Source organism: Staurois parvus, unplaced genomic scaffold (genome assembly GCF_062004578.1).
Source record: "Staurois parvus isolate SC_StPar_1 unplaced genomic scaffold, SC_StPar_1.0 ptg000183l, whole genome shotgun sequence".
NCBI classification, from domain to species: domain Eukaryota; kingdom Metazoa; phylum Chordata; class Amphibia; order Anura; family Ranidae; genus Staurois; species Staurois parvus.
Genome location: NW_028317979.1, coordinates 8,422,137 through 8,431,812, shown reverse-complemented (window position 1 = coordinate 8,431,812; position 9,676 = coordinate 8,422,137).

The following is a 9,676-nucleotide window of genomic DNA, read 5'->3' as shown; positions in this document are numbered from 1 at the left end:
CTTATGAGGAGGAGCTGTTACCACAAAATTTATGTGAGTTTTAATAAAGAAGAATACCTTTTATATTGTGACTGGTTTTCTGGAGGAAAGTGGAGGAGAAAATCATAATCGTTGGAGGAAATCTATGAGAGGAGATTGTAACCCAGAGTGGTTAATCTGCCCTGCTGTTTCTGCTATAGGGTAATTACCCATCCATATTAGAGTTGGAGAGTGGTGGTTTGGCTATCACCTTTTTATATATATATATAGGGTGTGGTGTGATACACTGGCAGTGTTATCTGTGGAGTGGTTTTTCACACATTGCATGGCATATTCTATGTGAATGTGTTTTCACTCTTACTGTCATTTCAATAATTTGTATGTGTTTTGACACTTGGTTAGAGTATACACATTTATTTTATTTTATTTTATTTTGCATGCTGCACAGCGAGTGGCACGTGTGTTTTACATTATTTAAGGTATGACACTATGTCGAGTTTTTCTTTTTTTGAGGTGCATGGATATCAGGATTTGCGGGTATTAAGAAGGTTTTGGTGATGAAAGAAGAAGAAAAAGTTTAAGTGTTTGTATTACACTTGTGAGGATTATTTTTGGGACTTTTGATTTTATTTTTATTTTATTTTATTTATTTTTTTATTTTATTTTTGGACACGGTGGGATTTTGGACATAATACTTTTATTTTTATAATTTTTATATAAGATTTGATGCATTTGCTCATAGAAAAGTCATATATTGTTTAGCTGGCCTTCAAGGGTGAAGGTAGATCACTTTTCTGGGATATTATAGGTTTAAGTGTTGTGATATATAAGTATACATATTTACCGAGTATTGAAGAACTGGGGGAGGGGAAGTGCCTTCGGAGAGGTAGTAAGATTCTGAAGGATAGCTCCCATTCTGCAAATGCCTTGTTTACAGTCTTGCCTTCTGGCACGCGATTTAGGAATATTTCCTTTCATACCACCAGGCTGCAAAACAGCTTCTTTCCACAGTCTATATGGTTTTTGAATGCTAGATGCATTTAAGGATTAAATGAAAAGTGCAGTATGTTTTTATTTCATCATGCATGTGTTATTTTTATGAAAATAGTGTTTTATGTGAAGAATCTTTTTTTGTGAGAGGGTTGCATCTGCATTTCATTTTAAGATTTTTTTATCGTAAGATTGTAATAAATATTTCTGACTCTAATTCTTAATGCTGTCATGTACTCCAATGATTTGTGTGAAGTTTGATTTTTGTCAGTAGGTTCACTATAATAAGGTTGTGTAATCACAGTATGCAAATACTCATGACCGATTTGTACTGTACAGTATGTAGTTGAAGAACCTTCTGTGCTTAAAATGGTTGTAAACCTCAGACATTAAATATGAACAAAGCATATACCTCTATAGTGTGTACTTGTTTCAATCTAGAGCACTAAGGGCTTGTTTACACATGCTTTAAAATGTGGCTTTGGACAGCACTCTGAATGCCAATCAAAGCCCCGGTCACTAAATAAAATGCTTAGCTAACAGTCCTGTATACACGTTGCTTTTGATTGGCTTCGCTTCAAAAATGATAACCCATGTTGCTTTCTTGGTGCTTCAAAGCGTCTCCAAAGCCTCCATAAAAGTCTATGACAACATTCCCTTGCATAATCTGCAGCTTTTTTGCAGAGGCTTTAGCTTTTCTTTGTTTTGAAGGTATGGAATGAGATATCTCTGGAAGCACTGGGAAACCAAAAAGTGAACATTTCCATCCAGATTTAAAGCTAATAGAGCCCCTGATGGACTTTTAATTTCAAAATATGTGTACTACTGAGGAAAATAATATATTGGAAATGAATGCAATATTGATATACTGTATATTATATATTATAAAAGGTTATTTTGTCTGTGTATTCTGTCTTCCCTTTCACTGGATAACAGGTTATGCGTTCAGAAGCAACCTAACATATATTTCTAGCTCATACACTAAAAAGTTAAAGGTTTGTGGACACCTGACCATAATACCTAGATGAGCTTTTTAGACATCCCATTGCAAATCATAGGCATGTTGCAAGTAACTCTCCCCCCCATCCGCTTTGTGGCTATAACAGCCTCCATTCTTCTGGGATGGCTTTCCATGGGATTTTAAGGTGTTTCTGATATTGTACAACAACAGCTGACTCTCAGAAAGACGTCATCAGCAGTCACTTCCGCAGTCACTTAATTTATATATATTCTGGGAGTGTCTGTGCAGATATCACATCTTGTGCAGCTGGAAGGTGAGCGGGGACCGGATCAGAGCGGAGCAGACGACACACATGGTGTGGAGCATAGATATGTTATAGCGGGAGGTGAGCAGGGACTGGAGAGGGAGGACTAAATGGCAGAGAATCAGCAGAGCTGGGGGACTGAAGTATGAGAAACTAGCAATGTCACACGTACTGTGCTGCATGGGAGCAATATAGCAGGAGGTGATCGGGAACTCAAGAGAGAGGAGGGACAGCAAACCAGAGGATCAGCAGAGCTGGGGGATACTACTGAATGGAGGATCAGCAGAGTTAGGGGTTACTACTGAGTGGGGGATCAGCAGAGCTGGAGGATACTACTGAATGGAGGATCAGCAGAGCTAGGGGTTACTACTGAGTGGGGGATCAGCAGAGCTGGAGGATACTACTGAATGGAGGATCAGCAGAGCTAGGGGTTACTACTGAGTGGGGGATCAGTAGAGCTGGAGGATACTACTGAATGGGGGATCAGTAGAGCTGGAGGATACTACTGAATGGAGGATCAGCAGAGCTGGGGGTTACTACTGAGTGGGGGATCAGTAGAGCTAGAGGATACTATTGAATGGAGGATCAGCAGAGCTGGGGGTTACTGCTGAGTGGGGTATCAGCAGAGCTGGAGGATACTACTGAATGGAGGATTAGCAGAGCAAGGGGTTATTACTGAGTGGGGGATCAGTGAAGCTGGGAGTACTAATGAGCAGGTGATCTGCCGAACAAGGGTACTAGTAAGCTGGGGATCTGCTGAACAAGGATACCAATAAGCTGGGGATCTGTTGACCAGGGGTACGAATGAGCTGGGAATTTGCTGACTGGGAGTACTACTGAGCTGGGGTTCGACTGAGCCCCTTTAAAACAAACAGAAAAACAACACACACACAGTGCATTTGCCAAGCTTCATTAAAGCTTGAAAAAGCATCACTGAAGCATCATCGAAGCATCACTGAAGCATCATAAACACATTAAAAAATCATGTTGAAGCAGTAAGCGCTTTAATGTGTATTGAAGTCGAAGCCAATGTAAATGAGCCCTAAGTGTAATTGCTGTCTGCTGTCTTGTTCCTCTGCCATTTGCATGAGTCACTTATGACAAGTTTTCCTGATACCAAGACAAAAAGTTGACGGGGAAGGATCTCCAGGGCATAATCTGTGATGTACAGCCTCAGCTCTGTTCCTATGTGCTGTGTGAAGGGGGGTGTGTCACTTCCCTCCAATAAGCTCTCAGAGCTCTCCTCACTGAGCGCTGCAGTGTGTAATTTCAGCTCTCCACCCCTTTTTTCTGTACTCTCAGACAAGTTTTATAAATTTTGGACTTTGCACAGATGTAGAGCAGAGGTGGCTGCAGATAGACAGGTACAACCTATGTAGGAGGATTTGCATTATCTCTGTGTATTACCTGAGGCTAGTCACTGGGTATACAGTATGTAGGGATTTCCAACCACTTTAGTGAAACATGTTATGTTGATGGCTATATTGTAGGTCTATCATTATCTACAGCTGACAGCGGAATATAAGAATATATACAAATGTAAAGAGCTAAATCATAATTCCAACAAACCACTATGTGACATAGTAATGTCTCCAGTCATGTCTCCCTACCAGGGTGAAGTAGAGTGGAAGGCACAGACTGCATGCAGTTAAGTTGACCACTTAAAGTGACACTAAACAATATCCTTACTCTCCAAAAACAATACATACACATCCACTACTTAATGGCCCTGTCATCTATTTTGATAAATTGTTTCTTGCTACTTTTCTCTGCCTCATTGTGATGTCCTTAACCTCTAGACGCCGAGTGCACACAAATATGTGAAGAATCCTAACAGAAGGCCTAACAGAATTATATTCAAGAAAATGAGAACAGTATGCTTTCAAAATGGAGTTCTAACAGCAGTTACCGGCACTACAAGCATATGACTTACTGCTGAACATGAAATTGGCAGCACAATATACAGTAATACATTTGAGGTACCCGTGTGAATGTGGAGTTGTGGAGTTGATGTAAAATGTGTTAGCACGCCCTACGCGCTCCCAGCACATATGTCCGTGACTCACAGAAAGGTTCTGATCTCCCCTTGCGATCGGGACCTTTTCGGATCATGTGACCACTGTGACAGCGAGTCACGGTGGTCAAATGACCCTAAAACCCCGCCCCATCTCCGGCTTCTGAAACCTCTTAAAGGGTCGAGAGGGGCTGGCACAAAGGGGTAAATGAGTTTCCAAACTTCTCCTTTTCCCCCCTAAAATTTGTTTGTTTTGAATGGGCAGTGGACATTAGTTGTGGTCATGTGTACTGCTCTATGCACACTTAAAGCGGAGTTCCATTCACACTGTACAAAAATAAAAGTCAGCAGCTACAAAAACTGTAGCTGCTGACTTTTATAAAACAGCCACTCACCTGTCCCACAATCCCACGGTGTCCTTCCCGCAGCCCGTTTCACTGGCCGTCCTGTGTTCCAGGTGCCTTCAGTGTGGGCACCCGGCTTTGACAGCTTGCGGCTTCACAGCCAGGTGCCCACTGCGCATGCACGAGAAGCGCTGCATTTCCTGAATGGGCCCCATAGTCTTCTGGGACCTGTGACGTGTCCCAGAAGACTACAGGGAGGGAGGGTAGGAGGACAACTTCCGCTTCCGATTGCCTAGGTGATCGCAGCGGAAGTGGGAGCGGGTACCAGTCAATTTTGGGTACCCGCTCCCACCAGGAACCAGTCTTTAAAGCAGAGCTTCCCCTTTTGAGTGGAACACCGCTTTAAATCCCATATTCCATTGTCCCTAGTCAACCTGAAGAGTGAGCAAGAGGAAGAGGCAACGTTCCCACATATAGTGGGACCATGGAAAATTAACACAGTCACCCTCTACCAGGAGGTCAGATCACAGCAACAAAAAGTACCCCCTCCAAAAGTACCCAGGTATATACATATATGAGTTCAAGAATACTTGATAACAACCACAAAAAAAAACAATAAAATCAGTAGTGTCTATTGCAAAAATCATCTCTAAATCAGGTTTTAGAAAAGATATCAGCTCTTCGAGTAGAGCCGTTGTTCACATACAGGAAGATGTTGTTATGATTAGTGACAGATGTGTCCTTGTTTGACTCGCTATAGTTTCCTGACCACCAATTACACAAATACATTTTTACTAGTTAACTCCTTAGGTCCATGTCACACTGGCAATATTACCACTGGTGAGAACTGGCCAATGACACAATCGCTAAGTGTGTGGGGAGATACCTCTCCTGCTTGTATATGTTGCTCTATCACCAGCCAGATCAGCAAGGCATTGCTCCCCTGCGGCTAAAAATGCTGCCGGCTGTAAGTTACCAGCAAGAGAATACAGTCTTGGTCATCCAGCCGGCGAGAGAGTGCACCATTGCCCTGATCTGTCCTTCATATCAGTTCTGGTGCTGACAAGTTTTGTTAGAGATGGGATCATACATTTGATATTGGCCTTAGTGGCTGGACTTCAAGGCTCTGTTCACATCTAGGCATTTTGTATCAAAAAACACTTTGCCAAACTGACAAATCGCACCACTCTTGTTCAGGTGTCGTTCATTTTCAATGGCACCTAAATGCAGGTGTGATTCTGCCATGATTGTCACACTGCAAATGCAGCAAACAGCAGCATGTGAAGCTCGTTGCCCAAAAGAAGCTCATACTCCTTTTTTTGAGCAACAAGTTTCACGCAATGTGATTGTCCGTGATTGCAGTGCAGTTTATCATGCGAAAATTGCAGCAGAATCACACCCACGTTTAGGTACCATTGAAAATATTGTGGTGCAATATGCCAGTTTTGCACAGTGTTTTGGGATTGCAGGCAGAATTGTGACAATTCTGCCCGCGATAGAGAACATCTAAATGTGAATGAAGCCTTAAGAGGAACTTCAAGTGTATCTAAACCCAAAACCAAAAATGTATTATATTGCAGTTTACTAGACCTTGGTGTGGTGGCTGCATTTGTTTTCTTTTTTCAAGCTTCTTTTGCTTTATTTTCACCCCCCGATGGTCACATCACTTCTCCACTGTATCTATGGAGGGAGCCATGGTTGTCTCTCTACACAGCTCTGCTGATATGAACTGCAAAGATGTCCGTTGCCCTTGATTTCCATTACTTGGGGGCAGGACAATTGTTAGTTTACAGAATATAGCTAGAAAGGAAGATAACTTTGTTATAGCTCACAGGAAATGACAAGTACACTGATCTTCTGGGAAGATTGATGGGTATTTTTTTTATTGATGAAAAATGTTTTTAGCTAAAAAAAGGACACTAAGGCAACCAGCAAATCAAGAACTGCAATTGCAGTTGCAATATATATAATACAATAATTAGATATATAACATATAATTGTAAATTGCAATATATTTAATATTTGTACTTGGGTTTAGTTATACTTTTACTCCACCCTTATATCTTTTTCCTATCCCATCTTACTTTGTCCTCTGGGTTGTCCTTAAAAATACATACCCACTGCCCCTTCCTGATAGCCCCCAATGGCACACCATGGTGCAGGTACAGTGTGCTGGATAATAATAAATGTGCAGTGTGATTGGTGATTTTCCATGCATGTGCAGTGTGGGGCTTATTATCTGAAGCCTCCTGGGATGACTGACATGGGAACACCATTCTCACCTAAGAGAGAAAGGCAGAAGCTAAAGCGTTTTTGGAAAAAAGATATTTGTAACAAAAAATGTATTTGCAAATGTGGTGAAGGGGGGAAAGAGCAACACTGCATAAAGTAGTAAGGAAGAGTGAAGGTCCTCTTTACCATGGTGTATTTTGCAGTATATGCTGGGAGATGGGATATTATTCTACTCTGAGACTTGTGCAGCCTTTGGAGTTTGGAATATAAGATAATATGATTTGAGATAGCAGACTTTTATTAGCCATCATTCTTGGGTAGAAGAATCATAAATTGCATACGTGTTTAGAATATTTCTTATAGTTGCTCTGGAGAAAATATAGGCAAAGCATGTTTGGAATGTATTTATGTTTTACCATTTTGAACTTCATATATAGTGATTACAGTTATAGGAATCAAAGTATTATTGGCATTATCTGCCACTGGACCAGAATTAGGTGTGCTAGGACCTTCACTAACCTGAATCGGACCATATGTAGAAGACACCAGAACACATATATAAAATATATTAAACCAATCACTTGTTGCTTATGTGAATACCACTCAGATAATTGATTATGAAACATATCTTGTCTTCCCTAAAGGATGTGTACAATAATTCATTATAGGCTTTGTGGCATCAATGGAGTATGAGGGTTTATGGTTATCCAGATAAAATAGATACAGGACACATTATTTAATATTGACTTCTTCAGGGGTCTTTACACACTGTGGCCCTTTCTGGGTACTTGGCAGGAATTCATGACCTCTACCAGGCACTCCGCAAAAACCGAGTCTAAAAGGGTACACTACACCAAATAGCCCCGTTCACATGTCCCAGTTGGAGGCAGGTAATGCAGGGAGATAATGTGAAGGCCATCTGCAACATTTGGACCCTGGCTGCTTATTGGCTTTCTATTGCTTGTCACACTGAAAGCATTCCTGCTGTAGATAGAACTTTGGCTGTTTTAACAGAATGAGGCCTAACAGAATTAAATTCAAGAAAATGAGAACAGTATGCATTCAAGTGGAGTTCTAACAGCAGTTACCAGCAATACAAGCATATGACTTACTGCTGAACATGAAAGGGGCAGCACAATATACAGTAATACATTTGAGGTACCCGTGTGAATGTGGAGTTGATGTAAAATGTGTTAGCACAGAGAAATGTCTCTGTCATCTATCAGATATAAACCTGCATGGGAACATTAGTATCTGTTGTCCTTTCTGCATCTGGCTAGGCCCCAATCCCCCCCACCACTGCTTTTAATGTTTTTGTTCCCTATGAGGACCACTCCTGGGGTGAACATATGTACTTAGAAAAACATATAATTCTGTTCAGATGCTTTCTGCTAAGCTTGTTAGAACAAGCTCTCTCCAAGGTTTAATTGGGGCTGCTCCTGGTCCTGTTTAGGAACTGAAAGGCTGACAGTTGCAGGCAGGGCTCAAGCAACATCAGATCATTAATGTACACCTACCCTTACACGTTCTGGTGTTCATGGTACAGGAGACAGCACCTCCCTGGAGCCCTTAACATAAAGGAGGCTTGCCTGGGCTTGACCGGGGTGGGATTAGACAACTCAGAGGTTAGTTTTTTGTGTAACAGGGATTTTTTTGTTTAACAGTCATTTTTCATGAAAAAAGAACCTTGTAGAGGAAGTCCGTAAGTTTCAGTTGAAGAAAGTGTGGTGTTGGGAGGAGGGACTCAGATGTAGCAATTCTGCGACGTTGGCGTGTGTTTTCTTTGTCTATGATGACTGTTTTTAGCTTTACAATATTTGTATTTGGTCCGGCAGGCTCCTGACATTGCCAAGCTGGCTCAACAACATAGATTTGGAGATGATGAAGGGGGAGATGCCAGAGTCATGGGGGACCTTCCCTTTCATGGCGATTGATTATAGTTTGGGCATGCCTACTAGGCCAAGTAAATTTGAGGGGCTAATGACTGGTACGTTGTTATTGGATCTTCACCAAAAATTGGCATGTCTGAGATCTGATGAATTGTAATTTCCGCGTTGGTTATGGCACATTCAGCCTGGGTTCACACTTCTGTGATGAGGCATATCGCATGTGATTTGCACTGGAACCTCACTGCATTCCTGTGCAATTTACATGCGAATTCTGTGCGGTGCGATTTGAGCCATACATTTTGTATGGGTCAAATCACACTGCATCCGTGCAGGACCCTTTTTTGGTCCACACTAGAATCGGATTGCATGGGTATTCACATCTATGTGATCTGATTCTGCACATCGCACCGCGTTTTGCAGACCGATTTCGGGGTGTTGTTAAGTTAACACACACCCCCGCAGCGGATTGCATGAACGGGGTGTGATTGTGATGCGGTGCGCAATTTGCACAGAAACCGCTGCCAATTCTGCACCGCATCGGTGTGAACCCAGGCTAACTGTCATTTTCATTGTCGTCTCATGTATCAATATTTATGTTTATTTAATTTGCATGTTCTATTGTAAATTTACAGTGTTTAGGCTCTGGCCTTCTTCATAAAAGAAAAAAAAAAAAATAATAATAATTTTAGAAGAAGTCCCAGCATAGACTTTTTTTATTTAGTGTGAGTGAGGTGTCTTTACCCCAGGTCAAGTTCAAGCATGGTTCAGATGTGTCAGTAGGCTGACCAGAGACTCCTTAGAGACTTAGTCTCTGATTGACTAACGTAATTCTTTTTACCGTAATCTGAGCTCACATTAAATGGAATCTAAGAAATTGTTCCTAACCTAAAGAGTACGTTGATGTGAGTATTACTACTTTAGTACATTAAATGTATTGTTATTTTAGGAAATGAGATTCTCAGG